This window comes from Pinus tabuliformis, chromosome X (genome assembly GCF_031772625.1).
Source record: "Pinus tabuliformis cultivar Carrire ecotype Pingquan chromosome X, CPIR1, whole genome shotgun sequence".
Classification (NCBI taxonomy): domain Eukaryota; kingdom Viridiplantae; phylum Streptophyta; class Pinopsida; order Pinales; family Pinaceae; genus Pinus; species Pinus tabuliformis.
The window spans coordinates 1,707,116,748-1,707,138,825 of record NC_142308.1 but is presented as its reverse complement, the minus strand read 5'-3'; positions in this window follow the sequence as shown (position 1 = coordinate 1,707,138,825).

Below are 22,078 nucleotides of genomic sequence, written 5' to 3'. Positions count from 1 at the left end.
CAGTGCAAATCTGCCTTTTCTCCTTGAGAATGTCTGCCCCCCTGCCTCTGAAATATATTCCTCTTCCTCTTTGACCACCTCTTCCTCTTGAAGAATCTTGAGTAGGATGCTTTTCTTTATGAGCAAGGCACACAACCTCTTCAGAAGATTTAGGGGCTGTCTTCTTTCCAAAAGCTTTCTCTCTTTCAACAAACTTTTTCACAAGAGAGTCAAAGGTGATATCTTTGAGATTTCCATTTGCTTGCAATGACTCAAGATAATTGGAGTAAGTAGGATAAAGTGCCTTGAGAAAAGCGATAAGAGGAATATCCAATTCAACCTTAGTGGATTTGATATCATGCATTATAGACTTTACTTCAGATGCAAGAGCAAGAGGATCATTATTTTGCAGTTCAAGAGTGAAGAGTTTAATCATGAGTTGAACAACTTCAAGTGCAGAATGTGAGTCATAGAGTTCTTTAAGCTTTTGTAAGGCTTCAAAGGCAATTGAAAATGGTGAAATATGGCAACTCACCTCTTCATTTACAGATGCTGCGTTTAATGCATAAGCTTTGCTGTTCTTGTTTTCCCAAATGACAAGCTCTTTGTCTGAGGTAGGCTGTTCTGGTTCATTGTCTCCGTCTCCGACACACACTCCTTTCCACAACTCATTGAAAATGAGGGTGTGTTTTATCATCAGGGACCATTCAGGATAGTTCTCCTTGCCAATGAGAACTATTCTCACCATGGAAATGATTGAATGCATTATGTAAAAATTACTTCTACTGATAGAAAAATACTTCTGCCACTATATAGTAAAATTGTACTTCCGGTGGTAATTTTTTAAAAATTACAATTGAAAAGGGCATTCTCTCCATATAGGGCTTTGTACTATCTTTGTCTTTAATGAAAATTTAAAACATTTTCCAAAGATCAGCTATGCATTCTCAAAAAATTTCAAATCTCTTCCTCATCAATTTTTCCGCAACGTTCTTGAATTGTTTTACATGGAAAAGGCAACAGAGCTATCGGAATTTGGTCTTCACCAATCTAATCTTAACGCATGTCTCAAATACTTATGAAATACCATGCAGCCAACGTACCAAAAAAGGGCTCAATACAATTCCATGTGTTAAACAACGTTCAAGAGTACATTCAACAACGTTCAAGAGTACATTCAATGTGTGGCTTTTAACACATTTTACATGCCAAAAAGACTTCAACGTATATACCAAAAACTTCAAAGTATATGCCAACGTTATATGTGAAAAACTTCAACTTGTATGCCAAGAAAATATTCAACATATATAACAACATCATTCACGTAGCAGACTCAGGTGCCTTTTCCATGTCAGGCCAACGTTAAAAAAATACCAGGCAAGCAGACTTGTGTGAAGCGCTGCTATATAATACCACGTCAAACAGGAAAGCGGACTTGTGTGAAGCGCTGCTATATAATAGCACCTTTTTTTTTTGGACAGGCGAATGCATAACAAAATGGAACGGAGGTCTCGGTTAATGTAACGCTGGCAGTAGCAGGTCTCGGTTCAGGTCTCGCGCAGTAGCAGGTCTCGGTTAATGTAACGCGCAGGCTACCTCTGGATTTCCAAAATCAATTCTCCATCAAGAGAACCAGCAAACTATTCTCAAAGGAGAGAGAAGCATCGTGACAATGGTGACATCGGTGAGCCACTATGCAGGAACTGAATACAAAATCTCAATTGTTAATAAAAAAGGGAAGGAAGATACGAGCAGAAAACAATAACAAAAACCTGGAGGAGCAGCGTATGGAGGGAGCAACGTTCAGATGTTTATGAGCAGCGAGAATAATGGTGAATAGCAGGTGGAGCAGTAGGCTCTGAAACCTACCACAGATTATATGAGAGCTGGCTGCGCATTAGAGCAAGGGGCAGCGTATATATGGGAAACTGAATTCGGTCAGATGGGCAGGTGTGAATTCTGCAAGATAGGCAGAACATAGGCAGAAACTGACACCAGGAGTTACACAAAACCTAATTTTTGGAGCTGGCTCTGATACCATGTCAGACCAGGCAGTAACTCCTCAACCAAAAATTGATTCGTATGTTTATTCCTTCAAGTTGGCCTTATTATATACATGAGGGAGAGACTGTTCACTTCATCTCCCGATGACTGTTCACATTACTTATTTATTTATTTACATTATGTTAACCCAATCCTGATGATTAGGTGTCAACAGCAGTGACTGCATAGTGCATAGTTCTAGGATGCAAGTGTGCTTCAATGTTAGATAAGATTGCAAAATGTGTAGTTCCAAGGGGAAGAACGATTGATCAAATATTGAGCATGTTGCAAAGACAGTGAAATCTCCAAAAATGGCTAATTGTGGGATCAATGAGACAAGAGAGAACAAACAAGCCCTGAAAAGATGATCTCACACCTAGATAACATCAACACACGCCACATAACTCAAAATCCACATACATACCTTAAAGTGACAACAAAGCGTCTCTTATTTCTAAGTGCAACAATTGAAACGTCACTTTGTGACACTTAGAATACAAGTTACGAAAGTAGTATCGACTGTATCCAGAAAGTGCATTGAGCTGTAATAGAGTGTCTAGCACATATCCTTATGATATATATGATCAACTAATGCAAATTGTTGAAATTGTAGCAAGGTGTTAGTGTCAGTATTTGCATACTGCCATCAGTGATCAAAACTCCTCTTTTCATATTCATATTAGGGTCTCGCTCAGAAATTTTTGTCATTCCACCTAGGTCCTCATTCAAAAATTTACTCACTGATGGTAGCCCTAGTAAAAAAACCTCACTCTCCCTCAAAAATTCATACTTGCTGGCCCACCTTCATGTCTTACTGAGCATACATCAATTATGAAAGTTCATTTCATCATGTCTTTATGTCAGTCAAATCACCATGAAGTCTGCTCACTCAAGGTTTTCATTAGGTCTCTAGGTTTCATTTTTCCAAGGTCCAATAAAACACCATTTCATTGCATAAGGCCAACAAAAGTATGAGAGTGAACAAAATAATATTCCTTTTTCATTTAAAGAAGATTTGCAAACATGTAAAGATGATTTCCATAGTTGTAATTTTGATTTCAAGTATGAGTTTCATTCCAAATTGTAATTTTATTCCAAAAATCAAAGATGTAATTTTATTTTATTTATTTATGTAATTTTATGTCAATTATATGTAATAAGTACCTACTTCCCAAGCTGTCAACTCAGTTCCACATGCCAACTGAACAATTAGAGTGCCTACTCCATCAAATGATCAATCTGCAAAGCAAAAAAGACAAAGTAAAGGGTATTAGTGCAAAAGTTTGAAAGGTGATTTGAAACATTAGCAAAATGGGTTTCAAATGATCAAAGATTAAATTCCACAAAGTATTTAAACCCTCAAGACATCAATTCAAACCTCATTTTCTCTTACCATCATCGAGCAACCTCAGCAAAAGAGAAATTTTCAAGTTTGAAGGGCGAATTTTGCAAAACAGAGGAAGTGTTGCACGCCTGTTCATTGTGCTGCGCACCTGCGTTTTGCGCTGCACGCCTGCGTTGTGCGCTGCGCACTTGGTAGAAGGAGGGCATGCCTATTCATTGCACCACACACTTGCCCAAATTTGCATAGCGAGGCCAAAACCCCTCTAAACTCCATTACAATGCCTCCAACACTTCAGCAACTGTTCCACAAAGCCTCCAACAAGTAAGTAACACTCAAATACACCCTCCTAGCATTCCTCAAGTCAAAATTTAGTGGTGTTTGAATCTTCTTTGCAAAATTTGGTGTCTTCCTTGCTAGAAACCCTAGTATCACAGTCAAATCCTAACTACACCTCCAATTTCACCCCCTAGCACTTCTATTCCCTTCCCATTTTATTACTAAAACCTTTCCCAACCCCCATATCATATTCCTTTCCCCCAATCCCTTTATCCCCAAAACCCTCAGACCTAGGTATTCCATTTGCCTAGGCTCCCAAAACCCCTAACCTGTAATTAAATTCCCTATCCAAAATCCCATCACATTCCCACCCCCTGCCACTTCCCTTAAATCACAAACCCCTTCCCTCATCTCTATGAATTTCCTCATACCATTCTTTACTCCCTATACCTACATCCCACTATTATTTCATCTCCCTAGGGTTTTAGACACTAAGACACCATGGCAAAAGAAGAGAACACAAATTACAGTGAGGAGGAAGAAAGTGAGGAGAGGAGGCCACATAAAGGGGGGAGAATCCTTAGACTTGAGCCAACAAATACTAGGGAACTCATGGCCTCTCCCATGGCTATGACATGTTTCAAGCATGTAGGATGTTTTGAATTCTGTGAACAAATACAAAGGGTCCAACATCATCCTATGTTGACCAGAATTTTCATTTCTAATCTCCATGACAACCAGGTAACCCTTGCTAGTGTCACTTTCACTGTGTCCACTGCCATCATATCAGCTACCACTGGGATCCCAAATGTTGGGGAAAATGGTTCAAGCAAAAAGACTTGGAGGAGCATTACTATGAACCTTACATAAAACCAAGGTACAAAAATGAGAGAAAGAGGGTTTTTCCTTTCTCTTACCTCTTGGACAGATATGCCCCCATGATGAAAATCATTATGAAATACTTTTCCTGTGAAGGTAGGTTCTCTAGACTTTACACCTACCACATCAGGCTTCTCATGCATTTCACAAGGGTCAAGATGCTCAACCTACCTTATTACCTCTTTCGAAGCATTGACAAGATGACATATATTGTCCAAAAGAGAGAATATGAGCACCAAATGAATAGTCTTTTTCATCATTCCCTCATAAAAATCATTGTCCTCCATCACCTCAAAGAGTTGAACATTGCATGGAGTACTTTCATAGCTAATAACATATTCACAACTCCACCTATTCAACATGTTCAAGATGTGCCTTCATCATCTCATCCTTCCACATCCATTCCTCCATCCCACCCTACAGTGTCTGCCATTCCATCACCTCATTCCTCTTCACCCATTTCATCACCATCACCTCCACCATCACCATTTCATGAGCACATTGAGTCACCTAGCAGAGCTGAGATCAGTGAGCCTGAGCAGACTAAGCAAGTTGAGGTCATCAAGCCTAAGAGGGCTGATTTGGGCATATTGGAACATACTTATCAGAGAGGTCATAGGCAAGTGTTTTCCCCACAGATTGTGGGAGGGGCCCTGCCTTCTTCACCAACAAAGCAGGTACACAAAGGAAAAGAAAAAATCACAGAGGCAGACATTCCAGAAGATGTCCATAAGGAGGCAGACCTACATGAGACAGAGGTTGATTTTGATCTCATTGATTTAGATCAGATTGATGATGATGACACCTCCTTGATCATCAAAGAAAAATATGCATACATCAAGGAGCTCCAGACCAACTTAGAGAGGTCTAAATTTGTTATTTCATATTATGAGCAAGAAAACCAGCAACTTCAAGCCAAGCATGAAATCATGGAGATTTAGCTCCTCAAGGCAAAAAGAGAAGAAATCAAAGCCAAGGCATTTCTTGATGAAGCCTATGAAAGGTATGGTGAACCTGAACAAGAACAAGAAACAAGAAGGAGACCTAGAACTAGAGGGCTGAAAAGAGCTCTAGAACTAGAGAGACAAAAGGAGGCTGAACTTGCAAATCAACTCACATTGAATGAAAAATTTTCCATCATGATTAATGAGAACTGGGAGCAGTGGCTTGAGAGGGTAAACCAGCATTTGGAGAATCTCTTGGACAAGGCCAACAAAGACAATGACATTCAGAGAAAGATGGCAAAGCATTATGCCATGAGGAACAAGATTGCCAGGTCAAAGCTTAAAAGGGAAAATGCCAAAATTGAAACCCTAATCATGCAAGAAGAGAAAAGGAGGCTTGATATACTTGCTGAAGCCTCACTCCATGCATAACCCTTACCATTAGTCATCATTCAGCAAATTTTGACAAATTTTGGGCAAATTTTTGAAGTTTTGGAAATTTTGTGCATTTCTAGGCAATTTTATGACAATTGAAATGCTAGGGCGCTGCGCTTTTGTTTGAGGCACTTTTTGGCCAAAAGAAGACCACCATTGGATTTAGAGCAGGGAATACATGTAGGAAAACCACTTTTCTAGCCTTGTTTGGTCCAACTGGTAGGAGAAAAAGTGAAAAAACACTCAAAAAATCAATGTTCTGCCTCTTTTTTTTGCCTAGGCACTACACACTGAGAAGTCTTGGGAGAAACACGTTTTGAGGGGTCAAATCAACTCCATTATGCAAAATAAAGACATATTTGGGAAGTATATAGGATAAGATTTCCAACAAGCCATCATGAGCCTAGTTTGGACATCGGGAACCCATCCAAAAAATCACCAGCAAGATGGAGGGCACACCTGGCATTGGCAATGCGCACTCAACAATTTTCTGATTTTTTTGAGTTTTCACTGCAAATTTGGTTTTCATCTTGGGAAATGATGACTTTAACTATGTAATTAATGAAGGTAAATGTAAATATCATGTGGATACGTTACCTAGGGGTAAATTCATTATGTAAATGTTATCATAAAAGTCAAATAAATCAGTTTCATTGTAATTAGGGATGAGTCACTTTGACCACCCTATACTCTAGCTATCAGTTCAGATTGTGGTGGAACTGCTCCTCCACTCATGGATTCGACCCCTGAGGCTGGGAGGAGTTTGTTTGAGGCCTATATCTTGTAATTTTTTAGTATTTTCACATATTGGACTTAGTTGGATGTTGTTGTATTGATGAGAGACACTAGTGTAATCAGTATTTGGCAAAAATTTAATGAATGAGTATTTTGATGGAATACCTGTGGTATGGCATTTTGACATAGTTTCTTCTTATGTTTCATATATTTGAATATTTTGTACTCTCACGTTTCATTTCACCTCTATGATATGTTGATTTTCAAGTTGATGAGCATAATACATCTTACATGCTTTGTTTTGGGGAGATATTCATAATTTGTCCATTTTCTTCAGTTTAGAAGGAATACATGCTTGTCTTACTCTTTCTAGAACCTCACCAGTTTGATCCGTCTCACTTAAGAAACTTAAAGTGTTTGAGTGCCTACCTACCTTACATCAGATGTTTGCAATCATACCCTTATTTGCCCTGATCTAGTCTCTTTGACCTAATCCTCATCCAACAATCCAATTTCAAACAATCAAACCCTTTTGGACATCATAAATAGCATAAAACCCTAATTCTTCTAGCCCTCTTGGCTGTGATTTTGTGGAGAGAGCCCTCTCCGGATTGGTAGGGCTAGATACCAAGTCAAAAGGTTGGTCTGTGGTTAACTCACCTGGACTCTTTGTTAAGTTATGGTATGTTCTATGCTTAGAGCAATTTACTTCTCTTTCTTATGATTATCCACAGATTAGCAATCACACGTACATTATGTAAAGTGCAGATAGAACATTGAAATGATCGACAAAAGAACAAGCCAAGACAAGAGACACAAGATGTGGTGGCTAGCCAGGGACAAACCCCAATATGGGGAAACCCTTTGATCAAATCTTCCTTTATCTTCAATAATTCAGCAGAGAGAAATAATACATAAATCTGATTTACATCAACAGTAGCAAACCCCAGATCAGCCCTAAACTAGGGCAGCAAACCCTAGATCGAACTTGTCAAGTCTCCACCGGTGAGTTGTTCACCGTGCACCAGTCCAAGACTTCGCCGTGCACCAGTCCAAGATTTCGCTGTGCACCAGTGCAAGATTTCGCCGCGCACCAGTGCAAGATTTCGCCGCGCACCAGTGCAAGATTTCACCGCGCACCAGAGAGAGAGAGAGATGTGATGAGATGAGAGTGTACAAATGAGGAAAATACCTCCTGTATTTATACACAAATGTTGATGATGAATAGATGCGTCTGTTGGGCTTCTGAGCCTACATGAGTTGTTGGTCGGCTTGATAATTATTCCATAATCAAAATAAATTCATATATCCATAAATACTTATCAGAATCGGATGATCTTTAGATCAATCCTACACCTCTCGACGAGAGGAATCTAATAAAAATATTATCAGTCATGAATAAGATTACCCACATGGAGTTTGGCCCTAGTTTCCAATTTTAACACTCCCTCTCAACTAGGGAGAACTCCATCTGTAATTCGTCTGTTGGTCGCTACTATTCATCCATCAAATGCACTGCCCTGTACAACTAGACCCCTGCTCTGCTCTAGTTTATTCTGCCTGCCTTGCTCTGTTCTGTTCTACCCTGTTCTGATCTACTTTGCTCTGCTCTGCTTTGTCCGAATTATGAAGAGGAAGAAATGATCGAGGATGTATCATACCATCCTCCACTGACTCAAACTCGGTCTCAGAGTGTGTACCACTAGTCCTAGACCTGTCCTCAACTGACCCGAAGTCAGTGTCATAGTGGGTACAACTCCTACCACTGGTCCCAGACCAGTATCATCTTTCACTGACTCAAAGTCAGTCTCAGAGTGTGTACCACTGGTCAAGGACTAGTCCTCAACTAACCCGAAGTCAGTGTCATAGTGGGTACAACTCCTACCACTGGTCCCATACCAATATCATTGATCCCAGATCAATGAAGGTCATCCTAGCATAGGGAGTACGGTAGATACAACGATGCGTCCATCGGTACTACTATGGTCCCTATCCTCATTTCCCTGCTCATTGATCAGATGAGAGGTACTTCCCATGAGTCCTAGACTGCATGGGTAGGATGCCTTGATGGAGAACTAATCAATCCTGTCCACAGGAGAGCGAATCATCCTGGGCCACAAGAGAGCGAATCATCTTGTCCACAGGAGAGCAAATCATCCCGTCCACAAGAGAGCTAATCATCCTATCCCACAAGAGAGCAAATCATCTTGTCGACAATCGCCATGGAGAACACATCATCTAGGCCTCACAGGAGAACTAATCATCCTGCTACATAATCGTCATGGAGAACACATCATCCAGAGCTCACAGGAGAACTAATCATCCTGCTACACAATCGTCATGGAGGACACATCATCTAGACCTCACAGGAGAATTAATCATCCTCCTACATAATCGTCATGGAGAACTCATCATCTAGACCTAACAGGAGAACTAATCATTTTGCTACATAATCACCATGGGGTGTCACAGGGAAAGTTTTGATTCTTTTACCCTATACACGTACACCACCAGGGGATGGTGAGTCACCTTGTGGTCATATGTCACTCCAAGAAGTACCCCGCGCCCCCTCCAAGAGCTCCATACATCATACAGGACCCTCATCAGAGGGTTTTTGAACGACACCAAGTCGTTCTCGGAAAGTCAAACATTTGACCTTTCCAAGGGGCTTTGTTAGAATGTCGGCAACCTGTTCATCTGTACCGATATGTTGGAGCCTTATAGCTCCCCGCTGCACCATATCTCAAATATAGTGGTACCTGATATCGATATGCTTGGAGTGATCATGAAATACGAGATTCTCTGACAAACGAATCCCTCTCTGGTTCTCACATAGGATCACGGTGGTATCCAATGTAAATCCAAACAAATCACTGAAGAGCTTTCGCAACCAGACTGCCTTACAGGAGGCCATGCTAGCAGCAATATACTCTGCTTCGGCAGTGCTCAAAGCCACCGACTTATGCTTCCTTCTCATCCAGGATATCAAAGCAGATCCCAAGGAGAAACAGCACCCGGAAGTGCTCTTACGGTCCACCACATTGCCAAACCAATCAACATCAGTGTATCTAAGTAGTCTCACATCTCCGGCAATGTATCTTAACCCATAAGTAATTGTGTCACAAAGATATCTCAACAGATTCTTAGCACCAATCCAATGTATGTGGTGAGGTTCAACCATATGTTGACTCAACGTGTTGACTGCGAAGCATATATCTGGACGGGAGTTCACTAAGAACATTAATGCTCCGATGAGTTGATGATACTCGGTGGCATTTCGTAAAATAGGTCCAGCAACGCTACCGCTTAACTTCTTAAAGTCAAGCTCCATCGGGGTAGTAACAGGCTTGCAGTCCACCATACTGAATCTTTCCAATATCTTCACCACATATTTTCCTTGATATAGGAAAATTTCCCTTGGATTCTGCCAGACTTCAAGTCCTAGGAAATAGTGCATCAGTCCTAGGTCCTTCATTTCAAATTCAGAAGTCAACTCCCTCTTACCTTTGTGAATGAGAGGGTCTGCACCTGTTAGAAAGAGGTCATCCACATACAGCACCATTATGAGAGGCTTGTCATCTTCAACCTTAAAGTAAAGGCTAGGATCGACTTCACTCCTAGTGAATCCTAGCTTCATAAAGTAGCTATCGATCCTCTCATACCATGCTCGGGGTGCTTGCTTCATCCCATAGAGAGCCTTCTTCAACCTGCATACATGAGATTTTCGATCATAAATCTCAAATCCTTCGGGTTGCTCCACGTAGACCTCTTCTTTGATCGAACCATGCAAGAACACGGTCTTGACATCCATCTGATGTAGGTTCCATCCTTGTGAAGCCATAAGGGCTATGATTGAGCGGATGGTGGTATATCTGGCAACAGGTGCAAATATCTCGTCATAGTCTATACCTTCCTTTTGGGAGAAGCCACGAGCAACAAAATGAGCCTTATACTTTTCTGTACTTCCATCTGCTGCATGATTTATCTTGTAAAGCCATTTAGAAGTGACAACTGTCTTGTCCCGGGGTCTGGGAACTACATCCTAGACATCATTCTTCATAATAGACTCATATTCTTCGGTCATAACATCCTTCCATACTTGATGCTTGACGGCATCTGAGAATGATGAAGGCTCATTTTGCATGATCGTGTTCATGATGGTCAGATATCCCTGATATCTGTTAGATTTCTTACTTTCAGGGAAGGTTCCTCGGGGTGCAATGTGTCCTTCAGCATCATCGAGTAGCCCCCTAAGCCAAGAGGGCCTCTTCCTAGAAGAGGAAGGCTCAGGTGGATCAATAGGATCCATGGGTTCCTCCACATCGGGCATTGTTACATCATCTGCCCATAGAAACTTCGGAAGTCTTTGATCATGGAGCATGGCACAGACAACTTCCACAATCGTACGGTTCTTCCTTTCCACCACACCATTCTGCTCAGGAGTATATGGTGTAGTAGTCTCCCTCTTAATGCCAGCCTCAGATATGTTTGAGTGAACTAACTGTAATATATCGGAGGTCTTGCTTTGGCTTGAGGGGAATGGTCCCCTTTTGAGCTTTCCTTCGACACATCCTAGACATACACCTTCTTTCTCTACTCGGAATTCGGGCATCCCTGTCACCATTTGTCTTACATCGGGTAGAGCTTTATAATGAAGGTGGGAAAACCTCCGATGCCAAAGTTCAGACTGAAGAGATGTGTCACAAGACATGACACCTAGCGGACTTCCACCGACCTGATATAATGAATCAACACAAAACCCAAGAGTAAAGGCATCTTTAACATTGTTTTTCCATACACGTACCTTGCCATTGCTGAAGGTCACCTTGTAGCCTTTGTCTTCCATTGCCGAGATGGACACCAGGTTCTTTTTGAGGTCAGGTACATATAATACATCCTGTAAGTGGATCGTATTACCTTGATTCAATTTAAGAGAGACATTGCCTACACCTTTCACGGGATATTTCATATTATCTCTAAGGACAATTTCCAGGTTAGTTTCTTTCTCTATCAGATTATGGAGAACTTCTTTGTAACTAGTGAAGTGCCTTGAGGCACCACTATCAATAAGCCAATTTCCCAACGAGTCCAGAGGAGCAGAGGTAGATAGAGCAGCTGGTAGATAATATTCATCCTATTTATTGTCAACAGTGTTAGATTCATACCTGGAATTTCTAGCCTTCTTGAATGGTTGTCCTCTTCCTTGATTTCTAGCACTCCTTTTACCTTTGCTATTGGATTTTCCATTCCTTTGATTTCCATGAGAGGGATTTTGATCATCGTCCCGGTGTGAGTCCCTTCTATCAGGGCATTCTCTTGCATAGTGACCTGCTTTATCGCAAATGTAACATTGTCCTTTTCTTCCACCCTTAGGTCCAGCCTTTCTTTTTGATTTAGACTCAGAATTATTTCTTTTCTTAGCATGAGAAGAAAAGGCAGCAGGAGGACCTTTAGGCATGGGCATTTCTTGCTCTTCTATCATTGTTTCTTCTTGAATGCATCTTGCCATTAATTCCTCGAATCCAGGAATTATGTTATTGTTGAGAAGAGTAGTCCTGAACACGTACCATCAAATGGTAATCCTCCAAGAGTTGTGAGTGCCATTTCCCTATCAGTAATAATCTCCCCAATAGATAGGAGATCGTTCTTGATCTCGATGATTCTTAAGAAGTATTCTTGCATACTCTCATCTTTTCCCTTCTTAATTTCCTTCAGCTTATTTCTAAGAAAGAAAACTTGATTTGCATCATTAACTTTAAATAAACTCACCAGTCTCTTGCAGATTTCCTTGGAGTTGTTCAGGTCGGAGATGTAGGCCACCAAGCGCTTATCGATAGAGTCCCGATGATCTTCTTTGTTTTGACTTCACCGGTTTTCCATTTGTTCCTGGCAGCAGCGGGTGCATTTGATGAAGGCTCAACAATATTGCCTCTCACATGGTCCAACACTCCTTGATCTTCTAAGGTTAGATCGAGAGACATCTTCCATCCGTGATAGTCAGACTTCTCACGGAGCTTGTCATTGGTAGGGAAGAGTGTTGAGGACCCATAGTTCTTTTAGGATAGCCTTGCCAATCTTCTCTTCGGTGATTTCTCTTGCTCTTGCTCGGGCTTTTTCTTCACCTCAACTCTGATACCATGTTAAGTTATGGTATGTTCTATGCTTAGAGCAGTTTATTTATTTTTCTTATTATTATCCACAGATTAGCAATCACATGTACATTAAGTAAAGTGCAGATAGAACATTAAAATGATCGACAGAAAAACAGGCCAAGACAAGAGACACAAGATGTGGCGGCTATCCAGGGACAAACGCCAATATGGGGAAACCCTTTGATCAAATCTTCCTTTATCTTTAATAATTTAGCATAGAGAAATAGTACATAAATCTGATTTACATCAGTAGCAGCAAACCCCAGATTAGCCCTAAACTAGGGTAGCAAACCCTAGATCGAACTTGTCAAGTCTCCACCGGTGAGTTGTTCACCGTGCACTAGTCCAAGACTTCGCCATGCACCAGTCCAAGATTTCGCCGCGCACCAGTGCAAGATTTCGCCGTGCACCAGTGCAAGATTGCGTAGCACACCAGAGAGAGAGAGATGTGATGAGATGAGAGTGTACAAATGAGGAAAAGACATCCTGTATTTATACACAAATGTTGATGATGAATAGATGCGTCTGTTGGGCTTCTGAGCCTACACTAGTTGTTGGTCGGCTTGATAATTATTCCATAATCAAAATAAATTCATATCTCCATAAATAATTAGCGGAATCGGATGATATTTAGATCAATCCTACACCTCTCGATGAGAGGAATCTAATAAAAATATTATCAGCCATGAATAAGATGACCCACATGGAGTTTGGCCCTAGTTGCCAATTTTAACACTCTTCCTTAGCCTTTGAGATTCAGAGGAGTGATAACATACTAGTGCCATTGTCAGGGAATGAAAGATTCATTTTCCCTTGGTGTATGACAAGATTTCATTGGGATTTGGTCCTCTGGATGATAGGATGAAGTTTCAGAAAGGCTGATTTCATAATTGCAGTGTCAAGATTGTAAAGTTGGCTTCGAGGAGACACATAAGAGAAAAATCTAGATCCTGATCCAGCTGATCCAGTTGAAGATTCAGAAAGGCTTGTTCGAAAGCAAAGGAGTCAAAAAATCACAAGTTCAATCAGACCTCATTCCATGGGTAAGGTCTTAATCATTACCTGCTAAATTTCTATCTCTTGAAGACATTCCTTTGTTTTGAAGTTTGAAACTCTCCTTGTTCCGATCAAAGTCTGAATCCTCATTATCTGACATAGTCTTTTACCCTTTTAAGTCTCTCGCTCCTAAAAGATATACTAGGTTAAATCCTGACCCAAACTTGCCTTCTCCTGTTGATGATCCTGAAAGATTGTTAAGAAAACCTAAAATCCCTTTCCCCGATACTGGAAGTAGAATATTGGAAAGAACCACTTCTCTGCCAGATCAAATACTAAGTGCTGAGGATCTTCCTTTTGATATTCAATTTGAGCTATCCCTTTTTCATTCAAAGTCTGAGTCTTATCTTACAAAGATAGTGTTTGATCCCATAAATTTTGATTCTTACTTACCCGCCTCGAAATCTTTGTTTACTTGACCTTTTGCGAAATCACTGTCTTCAAAACTTGAGCACGAGATTTGGTATAATTTTGATAAACTTCAAAGCCTAGCTGACCAGCTTCAAATTACTGCAAAAAAAGCCTATATCCAGTATCAACTTGAAAGCTTGTCTTCTACTATATCTTCTACTGCACCTCCTAATACATTCGCATCCTCATCTTCATCTTCATCCCAACCAACGAAATCCAGTGTAGTTCCCGTACGCCCTCCCCTAGTAGTCATGGCGATATTTTCTCCCTTAGTATTACCTGCTCAGTTGGAAGATTTACCTTAGAACTATGGCCAGAGACTTCCTCCTTTAGTTGAGTAGTTTGACTTTTGTTAACTCAACTAACTCTCAGTTAACTAGTTGCAACTACTAAGTTTAGCCCTAGTAGGTCATGCAATTCGAATTTCCTATTGAGATTGAATGAAGGAAAATCTATTTATTCATTGTACACAAGATTTTGTGGAGAGGCTTGAGGATCAAGCATAGCAATTTCTCTTGGAAATTGCACAAGGAAATATGAGAAATTCCTATTTTTAGGGGAAAAATTATTGGGTGTGTGTTATATTATTTCCATGACTAGTGGCATGCGCGAACGGGGGGGGGCAGTAACCCCCCATGTCGGGGGGGTCGGTAGCCCCCTTACATGGGCGTTCAGGGCAGCACCCTAGATATTTTTTTCCGGACCCAATAATAGCTGGGCAAACCTATCCATGATTTTGTGCATGGTTTTTTCACATGGTTTTGGGCATGATGGTTTTTTTCCCATGGTATTTTGTAGATTCGGTCAAGGGGACTACGATTATGTTCTAATCTAGAGTTAATGGATTGGGATTTTATGAATGCTTCGACATGTATATATATGTATTATAACATTGAAAGGAATATAATGAAAAATCAATCTGGTAGTCCTAGTTTTGGGATCCAAGGGAAAAAATCTATGTATATTTGTTTTATGTTTTATGTTCTCGCCATTTCTGTATAGGGTTAAAACCTACATTTGGAATCAGATTTATTTCATCTTCAAGGGGACACCTTTGTTGCTGAGGGGTTTTTTTCGGGTTTGTGATATACCCTGGTCAGTGCGAGATATGTGGGATCGATTCTTGCGGTGAAAGAAGATGGTGAACAATGGAAAGATAAAGTTCGAGAAAATTAATGGTTAGAGTTTTGAGTTGTGGAAGCTCAAGATGGAGAATCTGTTGGTGGATTGAGATCAGTGGATTGTTGTAGATCCTGGTTCAGCACCAACAAAAATGTCGATAGAAGACTGGGAAAAGCTGGATCGGAAGGCGAATAACACAATACGATTATGTCTCTCAGATTTAGTATTATTAAATGTATTAGGGGAAGCTATGATGAAGGCTTTGTGGGACAAGTTAGGGACTTTGTACCAATCTAAGTCTCTTGTGAACAAAATGTTCCTAAAGAAAAAGTTGTATAACCTAAGGATGAAGGATAGAGACTTGGTGACAGAGCATCTGAACGCCTTTAATACTGTAGTAAGCTAGTTGTTATCTATTGATATTAAAATTTCATACGAAGATAATTGCATCAGTTTGTTGTGTTCTCTACTAAATTGGTGCGATAATCTGGTTGTTGCAATAGGTAGCAATACAACTACCTTGAAGTTTGATGAAATATTCTCTTCCTTGTTGTCGGAGTAGATGAGATAGAAAAATATGGAGAGCCAGAATGAAGATGCCTTGTCTATATGAGGGCGGTCCTGTAATAGAAACAAAAATAAGTCCTCGAGTGGGATATCTAAATCTAGAGGGAGATCTAAATCTATAGGAAAACCTGTAGATGTGTGCTGGAAATGTGGAAAGGAAGGGAACTACAAAAAGGACTATAAATCTAAAGCTTCTGAGGAAGGAAAGGGATCTGATTATGCTCCTTTTGCAGAGGTGAAAACCAACTCAGATGAAGGTGGGGATGTGTAATTGGCTTCTTCTTCAAATACACATGTAGATCATGAGGCACAGTTAATTGATTCAAGTGAATCCTTTCACTTCACTCCCCATAGGGAGTGGTTTTGTGAGAATGAGAAATATGATGGCGATGATGTCTTCTTAGGGGATGATAAGGGGGGTGGGGGGTGGCAGTAACCCCCCATGTCGGGGGGTCGGTAGCCCCCTTACACGGGGGTTCAGGGAAACACCCCAGATTTATTTATTTATTTATTTTTAATTAATTAATTAATTTACTTTTATTATTATTATTATTATTATTATTATTATTATTATTTATTTATTATTTATTATTTTTATTTTTCCAGACCCAATAATAGCTGGGCGAACCTATCCATGATTTTGTGCATGGGTTTTTCACATGGTTTTAGTTATGATGGTTTTTTTGCCATGGTATTTTGTATATTCGGTCAAGGGGACTACAATTATGTTCTAATCTAGGGTTAATGGATTGGGATTTTATGAATGCTTTGACATGTATATATATGTACTATAACATTGAAAGGAATATAATGAAAAATCAATATGGTAGTCCTAGTTTTGGGATCCAAGGGAAAATATCTATGTATATTTGTTTTATGTTTTATGTTCTCGCCATTTTTGTATAGGGTTAAAACCTATATTTGGAATCAGATTTATTTTAGCTTCAAGGGGACACCTTTGTTTCTGAGGGTTTTTTCTCGGGTTTGTGGTAGACCCTGTTCAGTGTGAGATCTGCGGGATCGATTCTTGTGGTGAAAGAAGATGACGAACAATGGAAAGATAAAGATTAAGAAATTTAATGGTCAGAGTTTTGAGTTGTGGAAGATCAAGATGGAGAATCTATTGGTGGACCGAGATTAGTGGATTGTTGTAGATCCTCGTTCAACACCAACAAGAATGTTGACAGAAGTTTGGGAAAAGCTGGATCGGAAGGTGAATAACACAGTACAATTGTGTCTCTCAGATTTAGTATTATTAAATGTATCACGGGAAGCTATGACGAAGGCTTTGTGGGACAAGTTAGGGACTTTGTACCAATCTAAGTCTCTCATGAGCAAACTATTCCTACGGAAAAAGCTGTATAACCTGAGGATGAAGGATGGAGACTCGGTGACAGAACATCTGAACGCCTTTAATACTATGGTAAGCTAGTTGTTATCTATTGATATTAAAATTTCATACGAAGATAATTGCATCAGTTTGTTTTGTTCTCTACTAAATTGGTGGGATAATCTGGTTGTTGCAATAGGTAGCAATACAACTACCTTGAAGTTTGATGAAATATTCTCTTCCTTGTTGTCGGACTAGATGAGACAGAAAAATATGGAGAGCCAGAATGAAGATGCCTTGTCTATATGAGGACGATATTGTATTAGAAACAAAAATAAGTCCTTGAGTGGGATATCTAAATCTAGAGGGAGATCTAAATCTCTAGGAAAACCTGTAAATGTGTGCTGGAAATGTTGAAAGGAAGGGAACTACAAAAGGGACTGTAAATCTAAAGCTCCTAAGAAAGGAAAGGGACCTGATTTTTCTCCTTTTGCAGAGGCGAAAACCACCTCAGATGAAGGTGGGGATGTGTACTTGGCTTCTTCTTCAAATACACATGTAGATCATGGGGCACAGTTAATTGACTCAAGTGCATCCTTTTACTTCACTCCCCATAGGGAGTGGTTTTGTGAGTATGAGAAATATGATGGCGATGATGTCTTCTTAGGGGGTGACAGGAAGGCTAGAATTGTCAGATGCGGAAAATTCAAGATGAAGTTGCAAGGTGGAAGGATTAGAACACTTCTTTGCATTCTACATATTCCTGCAATGGCCATAAATATGATTTCTGTAAGCAAGATGGATGATGCAGGTGTAAAAACAGTGTTCTAGAAGGATACCCACAAGATGGTCCGGGGAGAATTGGTATTGACGCGGGGAGTTTGGATTGTAACTCTATACAAGATTCTGGGTAGCACTGTTATTGATGGCTACAACAGTTCAGTGGTTCCTGAAAGTGGAGCAGAAAACCTAGTGGTCTCTGGAGAAAAGACCATACTATGGCATCAAAGGCTTGGACATACTGGAGAGAAGGGCCTTCAAATATTACATGGTAACGATATGGTAGAGGGCATGTCTAATTTATCTTTGGATTTTGACTTCTGTGAACATCGTGTATATGGGAAGCATAATCAGGTGAGTTTTCCCTCTGGTGCTAAGAGGGCGAAAGGGATATTAGAGCTTGTGCACAATGGTGTCTTTGGACTTGTGTCAGTTCCATCACTGGGTAATTATTTCTACTATGTATCATTTATAGATGACTTCTCAAGGAATACATGGATGTATTTCCTCAGGAGGAAATCTGAAGTCTTTGACATGTTTAAATAATTTAAGGTGTTGGTGGAAAACTAGATAGAGAAGAAGATAAAGGTGTTGAGGATAGATAATGGTGGAGAGTTTTACAAGAATAAATTTGAAGAGTTCTATAAGAAGTGTGGTATAAAATGGAAAAATACTACTTCATACACACCTCATCAAAATGGAGTTGCGGAAAGAATGAACATGACGTTAATGGAAAAGGCAAAAAACATGCTCAATGGTGTCGGGTTAAGACATGAATTTTGGGTAGAGGTGGTGGAGACTGCATGTTACCTAGTTAATAGATCACCTTCATTAGCGTTGGAGGATAAGACTCCACATGAGGTATGGACTGGTAAGAAACCCTCTCTTTAACATGTGAGGGTATTTGACTGTGATGCATATGTACATGTTCCAAAGGAGAAAAGAACCAAGTTGGACAGTAAATCTGAAAGGTGCATCTTTATTGGGTATAAGGATGGTTTAAAAGGTTATAAGCTTTGGAAACCAAAAACAAGGAAGGTTGTGTACAACCGAGATGTGGTGTTTAGAGAGGTGAAAGATGTTATTAAACATGAAGTCCTACCAAAGGAACTTGAGAAGATATAATTTGAGCTAAGGGAGGAAGAATCAGACTCTATAACAAAACAAGAATCAGAAGAGGAAGAGCCTCAAACTCCATCTTTGAAAAGCTCAATTCGAGAGAGAAGGCAACCAAAAAGGTATAATCCATTTGCTTTATGTTAAAATTTTTCTTTATCCATTACTGATGATGATCCAGAACTGTCAGGGAGGTAGTGGATTTAGAGGATGACAAACTTTGGAAGCAGGCCTGGTTGATTAAATGGCATCTTTGCACAAAAATGAGGCTTGGGATCTGGTGGAGTTGTCGGCTGGAAGGAAATGCATTGGAAGCAAATGGGTGTTTAAGAAGAAGATGAATGTAGAAGGCAAGGTGGAGAAATATAAAGCTCAGTTGTTAGGAAAAGGTTATTCCTAGGTGCCAGGACTTGATTTTGGTGATATTTTGTCTCCTGTTTCTAAGTTATTTTCTATTAGATTACTTTTATCTGTTGTAGTTGCTTTTGATTTTGAGGTATGGATGTGAAGATATCATTTCTTCATGGGGATATGGAAGAAGATATTTACATGAAGCAATCTGAAGGCTTTGCGATGAAGGGTAAGAAAGAACTAGCATGCACGATAAAAAAAGTATTTGTATGGGTTAAAACAATCACAAAGGCTTTGAACATAGTTACCGTTCAAACAAGAATTATTACCTCAAAATGGGTACTCTAGCCCAAAAACCTAAAAAAAACATGAAAAAACAACCCAAAAACGAAGATTGCTTATGCTGGAATGATGTTTTTTTTAGGGCAAATTTTCAATATTTTTTTTTTTTTAAATGGAAGTAAAAACCATTTTTTTCCGCAAAATGGATGAAAAAAACACCCTAAAAAAAGTGTTGATGCTGGAATAACAAAAAATAATGGGTTGCAATTTTGACACTTTTTAGGAATGGAATTAAAGATAAAATATCGGGACTTTGAAAAACTATAAAATTCCAATAAATCTCGGACATGATGTTAAAGATAAAATATCATGTCTCAAATCCAGATAATTCCAACAATTTCCATCCATGTTAAAGATAAAATATCTTGACTCTAAAAAACCCTGAATTTGTAATAATTTTCAACGATAATATTAAAGATAAAATATCATAACCTAGAAAAACCTTAATATTTTGACTAAATTTCAACCGTGGAATTGAAAACCTTAAGTTTTTAACATATTTCAACCATGAAGTTATGGACAAATTATATGACTAAAATAATTTTTAAAAATGAACAGGTAAATGAAAGATTCATTATTCCAAGAATAATTTTTATTTCAAAGACTAAAATCTAAATATCAACCATCAAAATGAAGTGTCCCTTTTAATGAGGCATTAAAATTTCAACATTTTTGAAACTATTTTATACCAAATGATAACAATAAATGATATCATGGCAATATCACTGTATAATTTAAAAAATCAACATTAATTTCTAATATTTTGTTAATTTTAATCAAAATATCAACTTTATTAGATTGAATATCACATACATTTTATTTTTGTAATTCATTATTGCATTCACCGGGGATTCACTAGATATTGTAGGTATCTATTTTTTCATTAACATTTTTTATACCCCTTTATATTTTCTCATTAACTTTAAGCTCCATTTTTTAAATTTGCCAATATGAAAACCCTTTACCCCATATATATCCCCCAATATATTATGTCATTTTTTCTTCAATATATATCCCCCAATATGAACCCACGTGGTATGATATTTCTCCCTCATTGAAGACCCTATGATTTCATTGTGGATATTCTAAAGAGATGAATTCTTCATAATTAAAACATATAATCCAACAAACATAGAAATGACCCATAACTTCATGTAAGATCATATGGAAGTCAAAATATTTATTTCAAGTTACCATGCAAACATCTCTAAAGATATTAATTCCTTTTAATTAAAACATATAATCCAACAAACATAGAAATGACTCACAACTTCACATAAGATCATATGGAAGTCAAAATATTTATTTCAAGTTACCATGCAAACATCTCTAAAGATATGTATTCTTCATAATAAAAATATATAAGCCAATAAACATAGAAATGACTCATAATTTCATGTAAGATCATATGGAAGTCAAAATATTTATTTCAAGTTACCATGCAAACATCATTTACATAAAATGTCTTAGACATTTATTCAAAATCATCCATAGGTTTTGGCACACCATTAGAATCTACATATTCAGATGAATGAATTGATGCCGATGAAGATGACCCATATTCTTCTCTTTCATCAACTAGAGCCCCATCTGAGTCAACATGCATGCCCACCATTTCAGGTTTCAAAAGTCTTCTAGATCTACGGCTAGGTTCAACAAACTCCCATCTCAAAACAGTTTCTTCTGGCAGCAAATTCTTCAAAATCTCTATGGTCTTGAAGCTAAGAGTTCCTCTTTTTGTTAAATTGAAGTCATATACAAGTATGACAACATCCTCCAATTTTAAGAGGTCTGTGCAACGACGATTTATATTTGTACCCTTTATTTTTCTCTTTCTACGAATTTGTTTATCAACTACCTTCTATGGCTTGTACACACCATTGAATGGGTGGGTATTTGTGGCATACCAATGTATCTCAATAGTTGTGTCTTCATTTTCTTTAATGACCTTTATAACCTTGGAAACCCAAAATGGATAGCCAAGTGGATCTCCATTTTCTAATAATGATATCATTCAACCCTCCTTAACATCCTGCACAAAACCCCTGTATAGGTCTTCCATGGCTTCACATTGTGCACGTGATCTTCTAGAACCAATATAGATTTCTCTTTCCTCTTCCTGTTGAGAATTAATAATGCCTTGAGATTGTTGTTATTCAACAACGTGTCTTTCCTCCTGTTCATTTGGCATTTTTTGCGGCAAAATAAATGCATT